This window comes from Photinus pyralis, unplaced genomic scaffold (genome assembly GCF_008802855.1).
Source record: "Photinus pyralis isolate 1611_PpyrPB1 unplaced genomic scaffold, Ppyr1.3 Ppyr1.4_LG3b, whole genome shotgun sequence".
Taxonomy (NCBI): domain Eukaryota; kingdom Metazoa; phylum Arthropoda; class Insecta; order Coleoptera; family Lampyridae; genus Photinus; species Photinus pyralis.
In genome coordinates, this window is record NW_022170510.1 from 4,245,194 (window position 1) to 4,261,045 (window position 15,852).

Here is a 15,852-nt window from a genome sequence, read left to right on the forward strand (position 1 = left end):
CTTCCCACAACAACCCTCGTTGTCAGACATTTCAAATGGAAATAATTGTCGAGTGACACCTTATTTGTAAGGTCTTTCAATTCTGTACCCAACCCTTTAACATCTTTACAACCACAAGCAAACTCAGATAGAAATATGTATAATATTCTGCTTTAAGTTTTTAGTCACTTCCAAACAGGTCAACCATCTAAATTTTTTGATATCTGGGCTAGTATGGAGAGGGGGTGACTGACAAGGGTTTGACTTTTACGTAAAAATGTGCCCCACTGAAAACTAAAGTTGACGTGTATCATGATTTTTTTGCAGTTTTAATATCAAACGACTTATTAAGGATGGTTCGTGTTTGTGTACAGTTGTGACTCTCCTTTTTACGCTTACGACGGAATCCGCCATTATTCCGCAGTTATGTTATAATATAAAAAATCTCTTGGAGGTGTTTCTGTCAAGCCTACATATAAAAGCATTAAACACACGCGCTCTATACGAGCAACTCATTATGTCTGTGACCGATGTGTATCAAAAGGCGCCGTCCTAACTGGTAGTTAGATAAGGGACATAAAGGACCAGTGGACTGTTTTCCAAAATTACAAATTGGGAATTAAAAAAAACAATTGTTGCATGTTACAACAAAAGGGAACTACAAAGTAAAGGCTATTTCTCTGTTAATGCAGCTATCCACATTAATTTTTTGGAGATTTACGCCTGATTATAGAAGGAAAATAACATTTCCAATACATTTGACTCACCTAGTTTTATTATATTATAATTAGACTTATACGTATGGATTTGTTTAGCGCAAATACAAATTGAGTTAGGAAATGAAACATAATTTACGAATGGTTCTTTAATTTCTTGGAAATGAATGCATGAAACGCGAATCTTTAGCTTAGGATAGAAACCTATAGGTACCCCAAAGAAAAATCAGCCTGTCCTTATTTCCACTAGCAATTTGTTATTAGTAAGGCTTCCGAATTAGTGGAATTGTAGCAATTTCGATTGCACTTGCGACAGCGAGGTATGATATTTCCGAGTTCCCCAAAAAAGTTAATTATACTAAATAGAGGCCAGTTCGATTTCAAAACCCTTCCCACATCCCCAAATAGAATTATAACGCCCACTGTTGATAAATATAATCTAGAGCCTTCACGGTGAAAATAATGTGTAGTTGGTAATTTAAATATTCATGAAACAATAAATATTAGATAAGGGGACCTAATAAAAAACGGAGTCGGAAATTGATATGGAAATTGTTTTGGGAGCTTAGATTAATGATGCGACGTAGTTACTTTGGGAACAGGGGAAATGTCTATGGAAAAATGATGACGAGTTGCAAAGTTTATAAAATTAAACAATCAAGTTGGCTCTTCGGGAATAAGCCTCAAGGAAAAACTTAAGTAGTCAAAGATAAAGTTTGCACAACCACTCTTGAATCTGCAATTCACAAAACAGGGAACATATAAAAAGCAGCCTTTACTCATAATTAATTAGTGCATGAATGCTGCATTATACGCTTTGTACGTTGAGTACATTTACAAATTTAAAACAAAACAGGCAACTAAAATATAAAACTAAAATGAAATAACGGTGAATGTAAACTTTAAGCTCGAATTAACAAACCAAATTTGTGAAATGAATATATTTAGGTCACGAATTTCATCAAGGAGGTGAAAAAATTATATCGGTAAAAAAGAACTAAATTACTGTGTTATGATTTTGATTTGATTGTACTCGCAAAAAATTAATTATGAAACTAAGACAGATAAAGCCTACGCCAAAACAGAAAAAATGAATTATCTCGAAAAATTGAATGTCGTAAGTACCTAAGAGAAGTACCTAAGAGAAGTCGTTATTTATGCACCAATTTCAGTGGGACAATTTGTTCTGTTTACCCAGCTTACAATTATATTATTTAGTCGACAATACTAGGTCGTATGATGGGATGATGGCCACTTTCTTCGTCCGTCCGCCCGAGGCCTTAACTGCTACTGTTTTCAAGATATTTTGTTCGTTCTTTTTGCATTCGGTAGCTTATAACTCTGGCACCTCAACAAGAAAAGTCTTGATGATTAATTTAACTGTGCAAAGTTTCTTATTTATCGAGATATTTTTTTGAAATTTTAACCACAGATGCCCCTAGTAAAGACAAGGATATCCAATCATCGCATAATTTTCACGAATTTTATTTAATTTTATTGGTTATTTACTTTTGCTGTAAGTTTGTTCAATAATGTCGGTTTTATTTGTTTGTGTATGTAGAAGTTAGGAAACATGTGGGTGGAGGAATTATTGCCTCTATTTCAGAATTATTTAGCAGATAAGGGGACTTTATATGAAAGTAAAATTTAATTGATTTAGATAAACGATGGCACATGTGCAAAGTTGCAGATAGGGAAGTGCGATGTAAATAAGTGCTCGTATTTCGACGACCCTTACCGAAGATGAAAAATTGTGATGGAGATGGTTTGGGAAAAGGATGGCGCGCCGATCTAACGGAGCGGTCTCGGTTCATTTGACTTAGCGTACGTAATCGTCCGCTGCGTGCAAATTTCAAATACGCATTTTTCTGGTAGTCAGCCGGTGTTTCGAAGCCTTGTTCGTCAGTTCATACAGGAATAGTTTCCAATTGCTGTCCAAAGCCAGTGTTTACGCAATTAGTTTCAATTTATAGAAGGGGAGGTGATTTTGTCAATGTGAAAGCTGTGTCTTCCTTAAGAGTCTTCTTTACCTAAGCGCAACTTTTTTACATTATGGTGTATAGATGATTATAGTTGCAAGAGACAAGATGACATTCTTGCTTTGTCACTCCGGTCTTGGTCCTTAGTTAGTTCCGGCCGACACTGTGCAGCGGCGCTACTTGCTACACTCAAATTGTGGATTTACCTCCCTGCAAGGTACAGACTTTATTTACAAAAAATATGATTTCATTTTTTGGCGTAATGTTTAGAAGTAACTTTTCTAAAAAACTTTTTGTACCTTAAAGGAAAATGCATGTGAAATTCAATTTCATCGATTTTCAATATACATATGTATAATCAATTGGCCATTTAGTGTTTATTTATTTGACACGCAACGAAAGATCGATAAATTTTGTATTTATATTTCAGATTGCAGGTTTCACTATTTTAGCGATATAGGAATTAAAACGATATTGAAAAGAGCTGGTCGATGGCAATTCAATTTACTTTACGTAATCTGACCTAAAAATCAAAAAAAGTAAATAAAAGGGAAATTTTAAACCTCTTTGTGAAATAGAAAAGTACAAGTAGGACCAATTACGTAGATCTGCTTTTTTTTAGTGAACATGGGGATAATTGCACGCTCACTTTTAAGAAAAACATTTTCCCATACAATATGAATCCAAATACGCTTAAGCTTATGCTGGCGCATCATTCTTGCCAAAATGCTTGAAATGAATTCTTGTAGTTCGCTGAAAGTCTGTTAGTTTCAAACAAAATTTGGTGTTAGAAACTATTAAACAAGATGAACATATTTACCTTCTGTGATATACTGTATATATCTACCAATGTACTTAAAGGCTTTAAATGCCTAACGTTGCGCAAATCCTACACGTATTTACCTAGCTTCCTTGAGGTAAATGTACCCTCGGAATCCATAGTAACTTTACTTGATGCTAAAATGTTCGAAAATTCGTTCCCCCGCTTTCAAAGTTCCTCGAAAGTATTCCAAAATTCACCGATAAAAAGAAGGTGGCGATTTGAAAAGGAAGACGTCTGACTCTTGCTAACAATCCTACGTAGGTACTTAATTCATTTTGGAATCCTGGCAGCTTTAGTCAATAATCTAATGTTTTCACGGAAATTAACTGTCAGATATCTTTAAGGGTAAGATGAAATACCGGACTATAGAGATTCAGATTATGCTTTGGAAAGGCATTTATTAAGCCAATCGTATTTGCTCATGTAGAAGTAAAACATTAAACATCCCATTCCTAAATCGGTGCAGTATTCGGCTAGATTTTGAAAACAAGGTTGAAATTCAGAAAATTCTTGCGTCAGTAGATAGTAATTTAGAAAAGCTTCTCCTTGTACCCATCGCATGAAACCCAAGTTTATTATAAAGCTCTGTTTTTGTGAAATTCCAGTATGCTTTAGAATTCTATACTAAGAGAATTCCTAATAAAACGTCAAGCTGATTGGGAGAGTGAATGAAATTGATTCCACCAGTTCATTGTAGCGTGGAAATCGGTCAACGGTGTTGACCGGTGGATAAATGTTGTACAAACGAAAAAGATTTTATTTTTTTCATTTGGCTATTAGGGATGAAGATAATTTCGTTCGTCTAGCGAATATTTCAAATCGAAATCACATTACAAGTTAAAGTTTTGCGTTGATCGACTACACGTGACGGCATTTTATAGAAATACGTCCTGTCTACACTTTCAAAGCTCCTTTTACGCCAGATTTAGTTTAGGTATACAGGCGTTAAGAATTTTAGATCAGAAATGATCTGTCACATTTGAGAAAATCCCTAGAGCGTGAATGATAGGGACTGCACATCAACCACAATAACTTTTCCCACAATACAACAAAATTTAACAAAACGGTACCTATTCGCCGTTCGATTAACTAGATTACTCCTCACACCAAAGATCTCGAAAGATATGCAAAACACAAGGGAACTAAGTATATCGTTCATCTTTAAAAAATGGTCCTGAAATCGTGAACATTGCTTGTACTCGTTAATATACTGTTTATTCGTTATATTTTGGCTGTAGTAGCGACACCTCACCTGACTTATAATTTACCATCTGCTTCATTTTTGTCAAAAATCTTATGAGACCCCCGATGTTGGACTTGGATTAGTGTAATGAAACTAATTAAAAATGAATTCGATTTAGTAGCTTGCGATGACTGAAATAAACCCGAAAATTTCTCGAGGGCCTACATTTTACACGTGGGACCTCTTCGGATAGTTTAAGTTTCAAATCAAGAACAATCGAGTGATTGATTAATGTAACAGAAAGGGCTTCAATTTTTTAACACACCTGCGGCCGATTGCCTTAAATCTCGGACAGCTGAGGTGGTATCTGCTTCTGCAGTACTGTAATTGGTTAAAATGTAATTAGGAAATCAAATGCAAAGGTAGTTGCTAATCGATTACCACAATATCATCAAAATAAAATTACTACTTCAGTTTCGTTTGAATAGCGGCTAATTAATAAATACGGAAAATAAGACCGAAACAAGAAAAAAATGTTCAAGCACAAGGCCTTTTAAGCACCCACTCATTCAAACTTTCGCCACTTCAACTCGTGTTAAATTGGCCTTTTGCAACTTCTGTTTTAATAGGGTACATGACAGTGGAAAAAGAATAAATAAATTTTTGTTTCATAAGATAGAGTAAGGTGCCAGGGTATCGCAAAATAACTTTCTTTGGTAATGTACACGAGAAACTATTATATTTTAGTAAAACTAAAATTAAAAAATAACGACATTTGTCACGTGATTTCAAACGCCAATCAGAGCGCGTGACGTCGTTATCCTAATCCTCTGTGCGTTTATAGAGTTTGTCTACGTTTTTTTAATTTAGTGCTTGTTCCATTTTATAGTGATTGTATTATCCTAAAGTTTAGTTTCTAAAATCAGATAAGAATGGAAAGTGGGTATACGAAAGCTGATAGCAGCAAATCTGCCAAAAATTGATGTAATGATGTTGGGAATACTTCTTGCATCAAACAAAGATCTTTGCTCATCAGAAAACTGCCATATTAGTCTTGTAGGTTTTTGTTAAGCTTAGATTTTTTGCAAGAAATGTAGTTATTTAAGAGGAATGTGTACTTAAGATGCTTTGTTTTTAGGTCATCGAAACTATCATATGGAGATGATTCAGTAAGCTATGTCCACTTTAAGAGTTTTCTGTACGTAAGCGCAACTTTTTCACATTACGAATATTTTGTAGATAAAGGTCTAAATTTATAAAGTAATTCTTAAAACAAATTTTTTTTGGAAAAACAGTTTTTATGGCGGGCGCTCTTATGGAACCTTACATTAGGTGCAGTCGAACAGAACACTCTTACGTCCTGGCACTCTTGCGTGATGGCAACTTATTCATAGTTAAGTCAAAATTTGCCCGCAACATACGGTTCACGCAAAGTTGTATGCAGTTTCCTTAGTTGTCGACGAAGTAAATAATTATTTTCTTTGCCTTACCACCACGGTACTTTTACAACCCCTCAGAGTCCAAAGGAGTACTAGTGTCGATAAAGTCTCATGTGTGCTGCTCATGTCAATATAGTTTTCTAGATTACGTTTAATGAGCAATCGTCGAGAATCTTTTTGGATTTCTCTACTCCATTAAGCATTTGAATGATACAGCATCCTTGGAACCAGATTTACCCGCCAGGGATACTTAGCTGTGCTACAGAAAAATGTGACCACTGAGCCCTACCACCACGACAAGATGTACCTCATGGTAGGGCACTTATAGTAGTTATAATTCATCACGAAATCTTTTAAACTATTTATAATTTATAATTGTCAGGACTGTGACGTCACAGACACCGCCATGACACAAAACAGCGTTTTGGCGCTAGAATAAAAATCTACAATTTAAATTGCATAAATTTGCAATAATATGATTTATTTTGCTGAAATATCATATTTTAAAGTAATAGTAGAGGAGAGGTGTACGAACAGTTATAGTGGGTTTTAAAAAATTTGTCATCTACCCTATTTTGCAGAAATTTGGCGTAGAAGATGACATCTTTCAAAACTGATCGATGTGACGCCTTAAACGTTGTTATGGGAACAAATCTTGTTCTGTGAATATTTAGTGCTGAAAATTATTAGACCGGGAGGCAGCGTACATAGTAACTAAACCATAAGCGACAAAAAATTCGACAATACAGGCTGAAAGTACGTTGAAAACTAATAATAAAATCACTCGTCTGCCAGTCGTAAGTGGCAGCATTAACTTGGGGCGGCGCTGAATAGGTGACTTCTTTAGGTGATCAACTAAATTACCAAACTATAAGGGTCACGGAAAAGATTTGTATCAAGAAATCCCATTTTTTCCATAGTTTTCAAATATGCTATGGCAGACGATTTCAAGTGCAGCGTTGGTAGCGAAAGACGCCCTCCAATGTAGGGAAAAACACCCTGAACTAAACCATGAGGACCGTATAAAAATTATACATAAAAAATTCCTCTTTTTGTCACTACTTTAAAATATATCCTGGCAGACGATATTAAGTGTAGCTTTTAATAGTGGCAGACGTCTTAGAAGTTAAAAAATTTAGGTATAGTAAATCCCAGCGAGTGCGAGCGTGTGAGAGATAAGCGCGCGAGAGCATAACGAACAGAGATAGCTGTAGATTTACGCACCGCTTGGAGTTACCAAACGAATTAAATTAGGGAAAATAATAAATTGTTTATTTCTCGATAAGATTGTCGGTATTGCTTGAATTCTTTTCACACTGAGAAACAGAAAACCTGAAGAGGAAAGAAGATAGACCTTCAGCTCGTTCTAAACTCACTTCTGACTCCAGTGCCGTTGTCTCTATGCAACATTGATGGATCGATGATTAAAATAGACAAGTTTGTTTTGCTGAAACTTTTTCGGAAGTATGATTCTCCAAGTGCTTAGTCCATCGACAGTTGTAGAAGTTGTTTGAACACATCCTCGGCAAGATTTGTGCTGTGTCAGCGAGAGAAGTTCATCTTACTTTTGACAGATCGTTACCCCTTCCATGAAGGACGCAGAACATGATCGTTGGGATCAAAATAAGGAAAGATTACAATCCTACTCAATTTCTGGTTCCACTTAGAAGCAGCCTGCAAATTTCATAAAATCACTTCGCAATGATAGCTCAAAGCCTCTCTTATAGATTACTTATACCGTTCATAGGCAAAAAAGACCTGTTGTGCTTTACTTGGAAGGAAAGTGGTGTTTGCCACATATGAAGATAAGTGCTATAAATTTGTGGCAATGGAAGTTGATGTGGTAAAAACTGAATTGTGCTGCAGCCACTAAGAGGCAGATTCTCGAATAATTTACCATCTTGGTAAACTACCAACAAGCAGCGAAATCATTATTAGCGCTTCCGATATGGACATTTCTGTTAGTGCTTTGGGAAATGTAAAATTGACGCTACCACCAAGCTATAGATGGAAGTAAGTCTCTTTTCCAATAACATACAGAAATTCACAAATCTTCGAGAGATGTTCGTGAATTTGGGTGTTGATGTGTGTAACGCGTTACCGGGTTCCCACGCATTTACCGGATGTATGACTTGTGTATGGCCCTCATGGTTTAGTTCATCGCAATTTGGCCGAATGCCACCGAAAAATGTCTGACTTTCTACCATCCGTCTGATTGAAGTGGAAGGAACTATGTGAATGAGAAGTTTAGAATCAAATGGTTTGAAAGATCTCAGTAGTCAGTATCCTCTCGCTATTTCTGTTCGTTATGCTCTCGCGCGCTTATCTCTCACACGCTCGCACTCGATGGGATTTACTATACCTAAATTTTTTAACTTCTAAGACGTCTGCCACTATTAAAGCTACACTTAATATCGTCTGCCAGGGTATATTTTAAAGTAGTGACAAAAAGAAGAATTTTGTATGTATAATTTTTATACGGTCCTCATGGTTTAGTTCAGGGGTGTTTTTCCCTACATTGAAGGGCGTCTTTCGCTACTAACGCTGCACTTGAAATCGTCTGCCATACCATATTTGAAAACTAAGGAAAAAATGGGATTTCTTGATACAAATTCTTTCCGTGACCCTTATAGGTTGGTAATTTAGTTGATCACCTAAAGAAGTCACCTATTCAGCGCCGCCCCAAGTTAATGCTGCCACTTACGACTGGCAGACGAGTGATTTTATTTTCAACGTACTTTCAGCCTGTATTGTCGAATTTTTTGTCGCTTATGGTTTTTAGTTACTATGTATGCTGCCTCCCGGTCTATATATAGTTATCTTGTTTAACATTTTATAACTTACACAAATGATCAATTTCAATTAGACTTTTGGGCGCCAGACGCGATTTGTATATTGTCGTATGTAGGTACCTAGAAGTGGCATTAGTCGAATAAAGCGTTTCGAATCTCAAAAATTTTAAATTGAAACCATTTTCATGAAACGGTGTCATTATTTTTCCCTTTTTAGCGCATTTCCACAAAAATAAAAAAAAAATGCGCTATTGTGGCCACTTTGTCCGTCCGTCCGTCCGTCCGTCCGCTAACTTTGCGACGCTACTAGTTTTTTATCTTAAGAGCTATTGTTCTACTTTTTCGCTATTTGGTTCGTTATGGTGTCGAGTCTTGTACCAAGGAAGGAATTTTTTCTGTACCGCTTACAAAAAAAGTTATTGTAAAAAAAACAAAAAACCGTTTTTCACATGTTCCATAATTTTTCACTTTCGCCGTTTATTAACGATCCTAGAGATCGTTTATAATTTTGCATTGCTATCTGTCGCCTGCCGGTTGGTCTCTCCGTCTGTTCCTTTGCCTGTCTGTCCATCTATTTGTCCGTATGAATGTGAACGATAACTTTGTTTAGAAATGTTCGATCGCTTTTACATCTCCGTTAGTTATGAACTGAATTGCATGAAATTCAATATGGGCATAAATTTAGCCATATAATACGCAATGCCAAAAGTTGAATCAAATCGATTCAAAATTCACAGTGCCCTTTTCGCATCTCGACCATTTATAAGCCGAATTGCAAACTTTTTTACTTATAAAAGTATTTGAATGAAATTTGATACATAGGCACTTGGAATAAAAGAAAATCAAACGCCAATTTCAAAATTTGGTTTTGCGCATGCGCAGTGCCAACTTTTTTATTTATGGAAGAATTTTAACGAAATTTGATACATAGGCACTTGGGATAAAGGAAAATCAAACGCCAATTTCAAAATTTGGTTTTGCGCATGCGCAGTGCCACCTTTTTTATTTATGGAAGAATTTAAACGAAATTTGATACATAGGCACTTGAGATAAAGGAAAATCAAACGCCAGTTTCAAAATTTGGCTTTGCGCATGCGCAGTGCCAACTTTTTTATTTATGGAAGAATTTAAATGAAATGTGATACATAGGCACTTGGAATAAAGGAAAATCTAGCGCTAGTTTCAAAATTTTATTTTGCGAATGCGCAGTGCCAACTTTTTTATCTATGGAACTATTTAAGTGAAATTTGATACTTAGGCGCTTGGAACAAAGGAAAATCTAACATTAGTTTAAAATTTAGGTTTGCGCATGCGCAGTTCCAACTTTCTTATTTAGAAAAGCATTGAAATGAAATTCTTCGCATAAACTGAAATTGAAGTAGCACGTCAACAATGGATTGCCCATGTGCAACGCTATCTTTCATATTTGTGGCCGGATTTTTACGATTTTAACAGAAGTTGCATCTTATAAATGGGAAATGAATGCAAGTGGAAATGCGCTTTATGTAAATCGTTTACGATTACTTTTTAACTTGTTAAAGTTAAATGCGAACTTTGTTTCAGTATACCTTTGAAGTTTTTACCCTTTTTAGCGCATTTTCCAAAAGGAAAATCAACGCTATTGTCCGCACTTTGTCCGTTTGTCCGTCTGTACACTACTAGTCCTCCAGTTTAATCTTTTTCGTTGTGGTTTCCTTCTTATACGGTGTAGCACAGCCCTGTGACCAGAACGATAAAAGATTTTTTGGAGTAGTCACTTCATTCCCGAGTTATCATTAGTGATTCTGTGTGGCGAAAATGCCGTTTCGTCGGTCGCAAGTGACTATAGTCTGTCTAAAATTGACGCGAAGTAATAAATAATAAATTGGTGAAATAGAAATAGTATTTTTGTATGGAAGTGCTTCTCTGTCTCTGTCTAACAAGTAAATTTATTACTTCGCGTCAATTTTAGACAGACTATACGTCTATACTAGTAGTGGTTTTGCTTACTGTAGAGTTTTTCCCAGGGTTTTTCCTTTTATACACTGACAATTAGCTACAACATTAATGCTTTTCCACTTTCGAGGAAAACACCAACACTAAACGGTCATATAAATATATACTGAGAAAAAAAGAGAAATAATTAACTATAATTAAATATTACACGTTCGTTTACCAACACGTATACTTTTGTTAAAATCTGATCTGTACAATAAGTCTGATTTGAAATGGTCTCGCTCCTAATTTCTCCAATTTGAACAATAGAGGTAACATCCTAACAATTTTGTTTATTCACTATTAACACGACGAAATAGGTAATAATAAATAGAAGCTTGAATTATAATTCTTCACGTCCATGGAAACAGTGGAAATTCTTAACTTCTAGGTACAGGTCGGTAATTAGGAGAGTTGTTATCTTGTTTTGGTAAATTTGCATTCTTAAAATGCATTTGGCGTACGCAACTACTTTTAATGAAATCGGTTACTTTTTTTTTTGAGAAAACTTTTCAGTGAGCTCATACCCCCAAAATTTAATTGAAAAACGTCTCCTACCATGAGACCAAGTCCATTGTTGAAATTATTGATAGTTTTAGTTAGATTTCAACTTTATGTCCGCTTTCACTTTCGCTCAATTGCGAATGAAAATCTAGCACAAAAATATAAGAAATATAAGAATGGTGGAATATTTGACCATGGTGGATTCCTAATTTTTATTGGTTAGTGACTTTTCTTTAACCAATCCCGTTGGACCTACGCACATGGAAGGATAATCTTTGCATGTGAGTTTGTAAACGCCTGAACTAATGAAAGAGTTAACAAGATCTTGAGTGTAGGCGAAAGACGAATTGAGGTTTAGGTGGGAGGAAAAGAAAACGGACAGGTGATGCTTGCAATCTGGAGTTACAAGCTTGAGGGTGCTGGGAGGAGGTTTGTTGTCTGTTGAAGAAGAGTCTGAAAGAGGATAACTTGTGTGTTGAGAGATGAAAGGATATGAAGGGGACAACATGGTCAGTGGTGGTACGTTTTTGCATAAAGACTGATTTATAGAAGAAAGTTGGATCTAGTAGTGAGATTTGAGTCTTAGAAATGGGGGGTTTACTGACAGATTTAATTTTTATTGTGAATTTAAGAGGATTGGGGAACGATCATGGAGATCATGATTTGGTAAAATCTTTGCCAGGTTTTGTCGTACTCCGAGCTGGCAACAGGCTGAAATTTTTATCAAAAATGATCAGATCCCAATGCTCTATGAAAAAATGGACTTGCGGCCAGTTTGGACTTTTCAGAATTTTAGACTTTTCTGGCTGAATTAGCCAGAAATGGAGGTGGTGGTAATTGCATTGTTGCCAGTTAGTTTTCGAACTCGTCATTCTAAAATAAAGAAATCATTTCTAGATGGTTCACTACATTTTTTTTTAGAAAAATTGCTACTCCGACTCATTGTTGTTTTCGCAAACTCGCTGGCACACCCAAATACTGTTCAAAAAGATTTGAGAGGCTGATCGCAAGCACAATATCTTTGCTACCTACATTCGCGAGATTTTTGAAGAGTATGCTGGGATTCTTTTCAACAAGTTTGATGAGAACGATTGTCTTTGCTCAAAATGCTGCTCTAAGGTAGCATATTGTCTTTCTCATTTCATGAAACTCTCCCTGTTTCCTGAATTACAATCAAAGCAAATGAGTGACAACAAAGAAAATTCAATTTCTGTAAACGAAGAGTTGACTTTACGAAAAAAAAATCCAAGCTATCCACACCAGGAGAATGTGAGGATGTGATAAATACAAATCAAACATTTGAGATAAATGAAGCAGTAGTAGCAGTAGTCCCAAAATTCTCAAATCAAGCATCAGCATGCTTTAGCTGTTACTGAAGACTCTTCTCCATATGTCTTGGAGGATGATGAAAGCTGTGTCTTGGTGGATGATGATGTACATGAAGATTCAGATGCTGGTAAACAGAAGGAGGAAGAATCGCGGTACAGTCAAGAAAACTCGTACATAGTATGCGACATTGACTGTCTTGAAACCTTGATGAAAGAAATGCATTTTACAGTAAGCTGTGTAATGAATGTGATCCGGATAGTATATTGAAAATATTGGAAAAACTAAAAATGAATTTTTTCGAGGTGAATATTTATACTATACTGCGTTCGCACCTCCAGATGCAGTATGGGGTCTTATGGACTAAATGCCTCTCTTACTAATTTACGTCATTCTTTGATAACGCTATTTTTGTTCCTCACCGCAATGCTGGCAAACTGACATATGATTCAATTGAAGGATTAATAGTTATTTATTATACAAGACGATAAAGAGATATTTTAACTATTGAGTGAAAGATGTTAATTCACGAGGCGGTTAGTTTCCCTTTATCGTCGTGTATAATACAAAATTTTATATCGTGCATTTGCAATAAGAATGACAGATGTCACTAAAATGCACAATCATTTGTTTTACTTTATCTACCCTTACGGTTAAAGTGATCACTTTATCTATCCTTGCGGTTAAAGAACGGCTTAGCCTACTCATTCAAACCTATTAAAATGTCAATTTAACATACAGGGTGATTCCTATAGTACCTGCCACCGTTTGGGAGCGTGTAGGTGGTGCGTAGGGGAGTATTTTGATATAGGACACTTGGGGTCGGAAATCTAAAATAAGGGTGCCAGAGCCAAATTTACCTTCTGGAATTTCGCGCCTGTAGGTAGGCAACCCAACCGGCCGGCGGTGCACACGGAGCGATCTCAGGCGGCAATGTGTGGCTGACACTTGATCAGAATTTTGTTTAAACCCACGAAATCCCGTCTGCAACGACGCGTATCAAGTGAATAAACACTATGGCAATAGTATAATAATAGTTGGCTAGATGTAGGAAGTGCATTGAGAACAACGGTTGCCACGTTGAACACTTGTAAACGTTATTGCTTTTGACTGTCGTTTTCCCTCCTTCCCTCCCATGTCGCTTCCTCGCGCTAACTCGCTCTGCATCGCTCCGCGCGAAACGTCGGTCGGTTGGGTTGCCTACATACAGGCGTGAAATTCCAGAAGATAAATTTGGTTCTGACGCCCTTATTTTAGATTTCCGACCCCAAGTGTCCTATATCAAAATACTCCCCTAGGCACCCCCTATACGCTCCCAAACGGTGGCAGGTACTATAGGAATCACCCTGTATGCTATAATAGTTATTTATGTATTAAGGGCATAATAGTGATGTTTATATTCTCGAGGGCGAGTTAAAAAGCTTGAAGGCCTATGGCCCGAGAGCTTTTTAGTCGCCCGAGAGTATAAACATCAGTTTATGCCCGTGGTACATACACAATTTTATGTTTTACAAATAGTTTTCTTCGTCAAAATTCGTTTACAAAATAATTCATTATGTTTGATCGAGTATGCGTGGTTCAAATTTGTTATGATTGAAACCATCCAAACGTCAAACGTAATTTTAAATAATTCAATTCATCGTGAATGAGGAAGTAGTTCCAGAAACTATACGAAATAAGGTCAATCTTGTGATTTAGTAGATTTTGACAATTAATAATTGACGTTTCTATTTTCAATGACCTGCAAATATTTGTTTGTTTTGTCATTTAGTATAAATGAGTTACTATGGTGATACTTAATGCCCTAGGGCATAAAGTGGTACTTTATGCCCGCGTATCACAGATATAAAATGTTAGTAAGACATAAAATAAAATAATCTTGTGCTGTCACGTTTGTTAATAACTTTGACAAGCATTTACTGTATGTGTATGTCCATAAGCTCAATACTGCATCTGGAGGTGCAAACGCGCTATAGCTGTTAATTTTTACAAAAAACCAAAGAACACGTTAAATTCAGATGGTAAGAGTGCATTTCCTTCCAGCTTGGCCTCCGGTAATCTACAAAGTACCTAATATGTAAACAAAGTTTAATAATTAAATTTACATCATCTCTCCTTCTTAAACAGACACTCTTCCGTACACAAAAATCAACAGCAACTCTATTAAAGTTAAATAACATTGTGTACGTCTAATAAATATGTTATTCTCTTATTATTATTAGCTAATAATGTTACGAACTTTCCTACCTACGTTCTTGAGAATGTCTTACCCGAAGTTCAGATTTCTTGAACCATTAGACGCAAATTGGTAGAAGCGCGGAAAATTAAATTACCAATTACCAGAATGTTTCCTTTACTCACGTATGCAAATGCGGTTTTCTTTGCTCGTTAGTGTCACGACATTTCCCACTTCCTCTCCGAGTTGCTTACGTAAAGAGCTCGTCGCAAATCAAACATTTGAAAGTCAACGAAGAGAAAAATTATAGGCAATTATGTTTTATTAGAATAATTACCGGACCTTTAAATTACGAAGTCTCCACCAGTTTGAGTAAACACAAAGTTGAGAGGTTCGTAAAGGGGAGGAAATTATTATTTTGAATTGCGCTTGATTGATTTTATCTTCATTATTTTGAATTTTTCGTTGTCATAAACAAGAGACAAATTAATGTAGCCTTCCAACATTTCACATAAATATTCATAATATTGATCCAACTCGTTCCACTTCTGTCGACGGCAACAAAACTGTATATGTGGACTGTGCTGCGGTGTATTATTTTTGTGAAAAGATGTCAGGCAATAAAAAATCGTACACAATTCAGTTCGTTGGCGATAAACTAATTTAAAAACAAAGTGACATTCGCTAAAAAATGATGTTATATTATATTTGCCGCTCTCCGGCGCTCTATAAAATTGTAGAATATCATACAAAATTGGTTGTTTTCAACTAAAACCTTGTTTTATTTGAAGCCTTTGAGGCACCTATTTTAAAGTCTGGATTAATGAGTAAGATATGGGATGGGTTTGAAACGTACAACCTCTCTCTGAGTTAGGTTCTGTATTGTATACATATATGTCTAGTTTGAGTTTACTTCAGTATTGAAAATTTAATGAAACGACACCAGACAATTATTATTCGC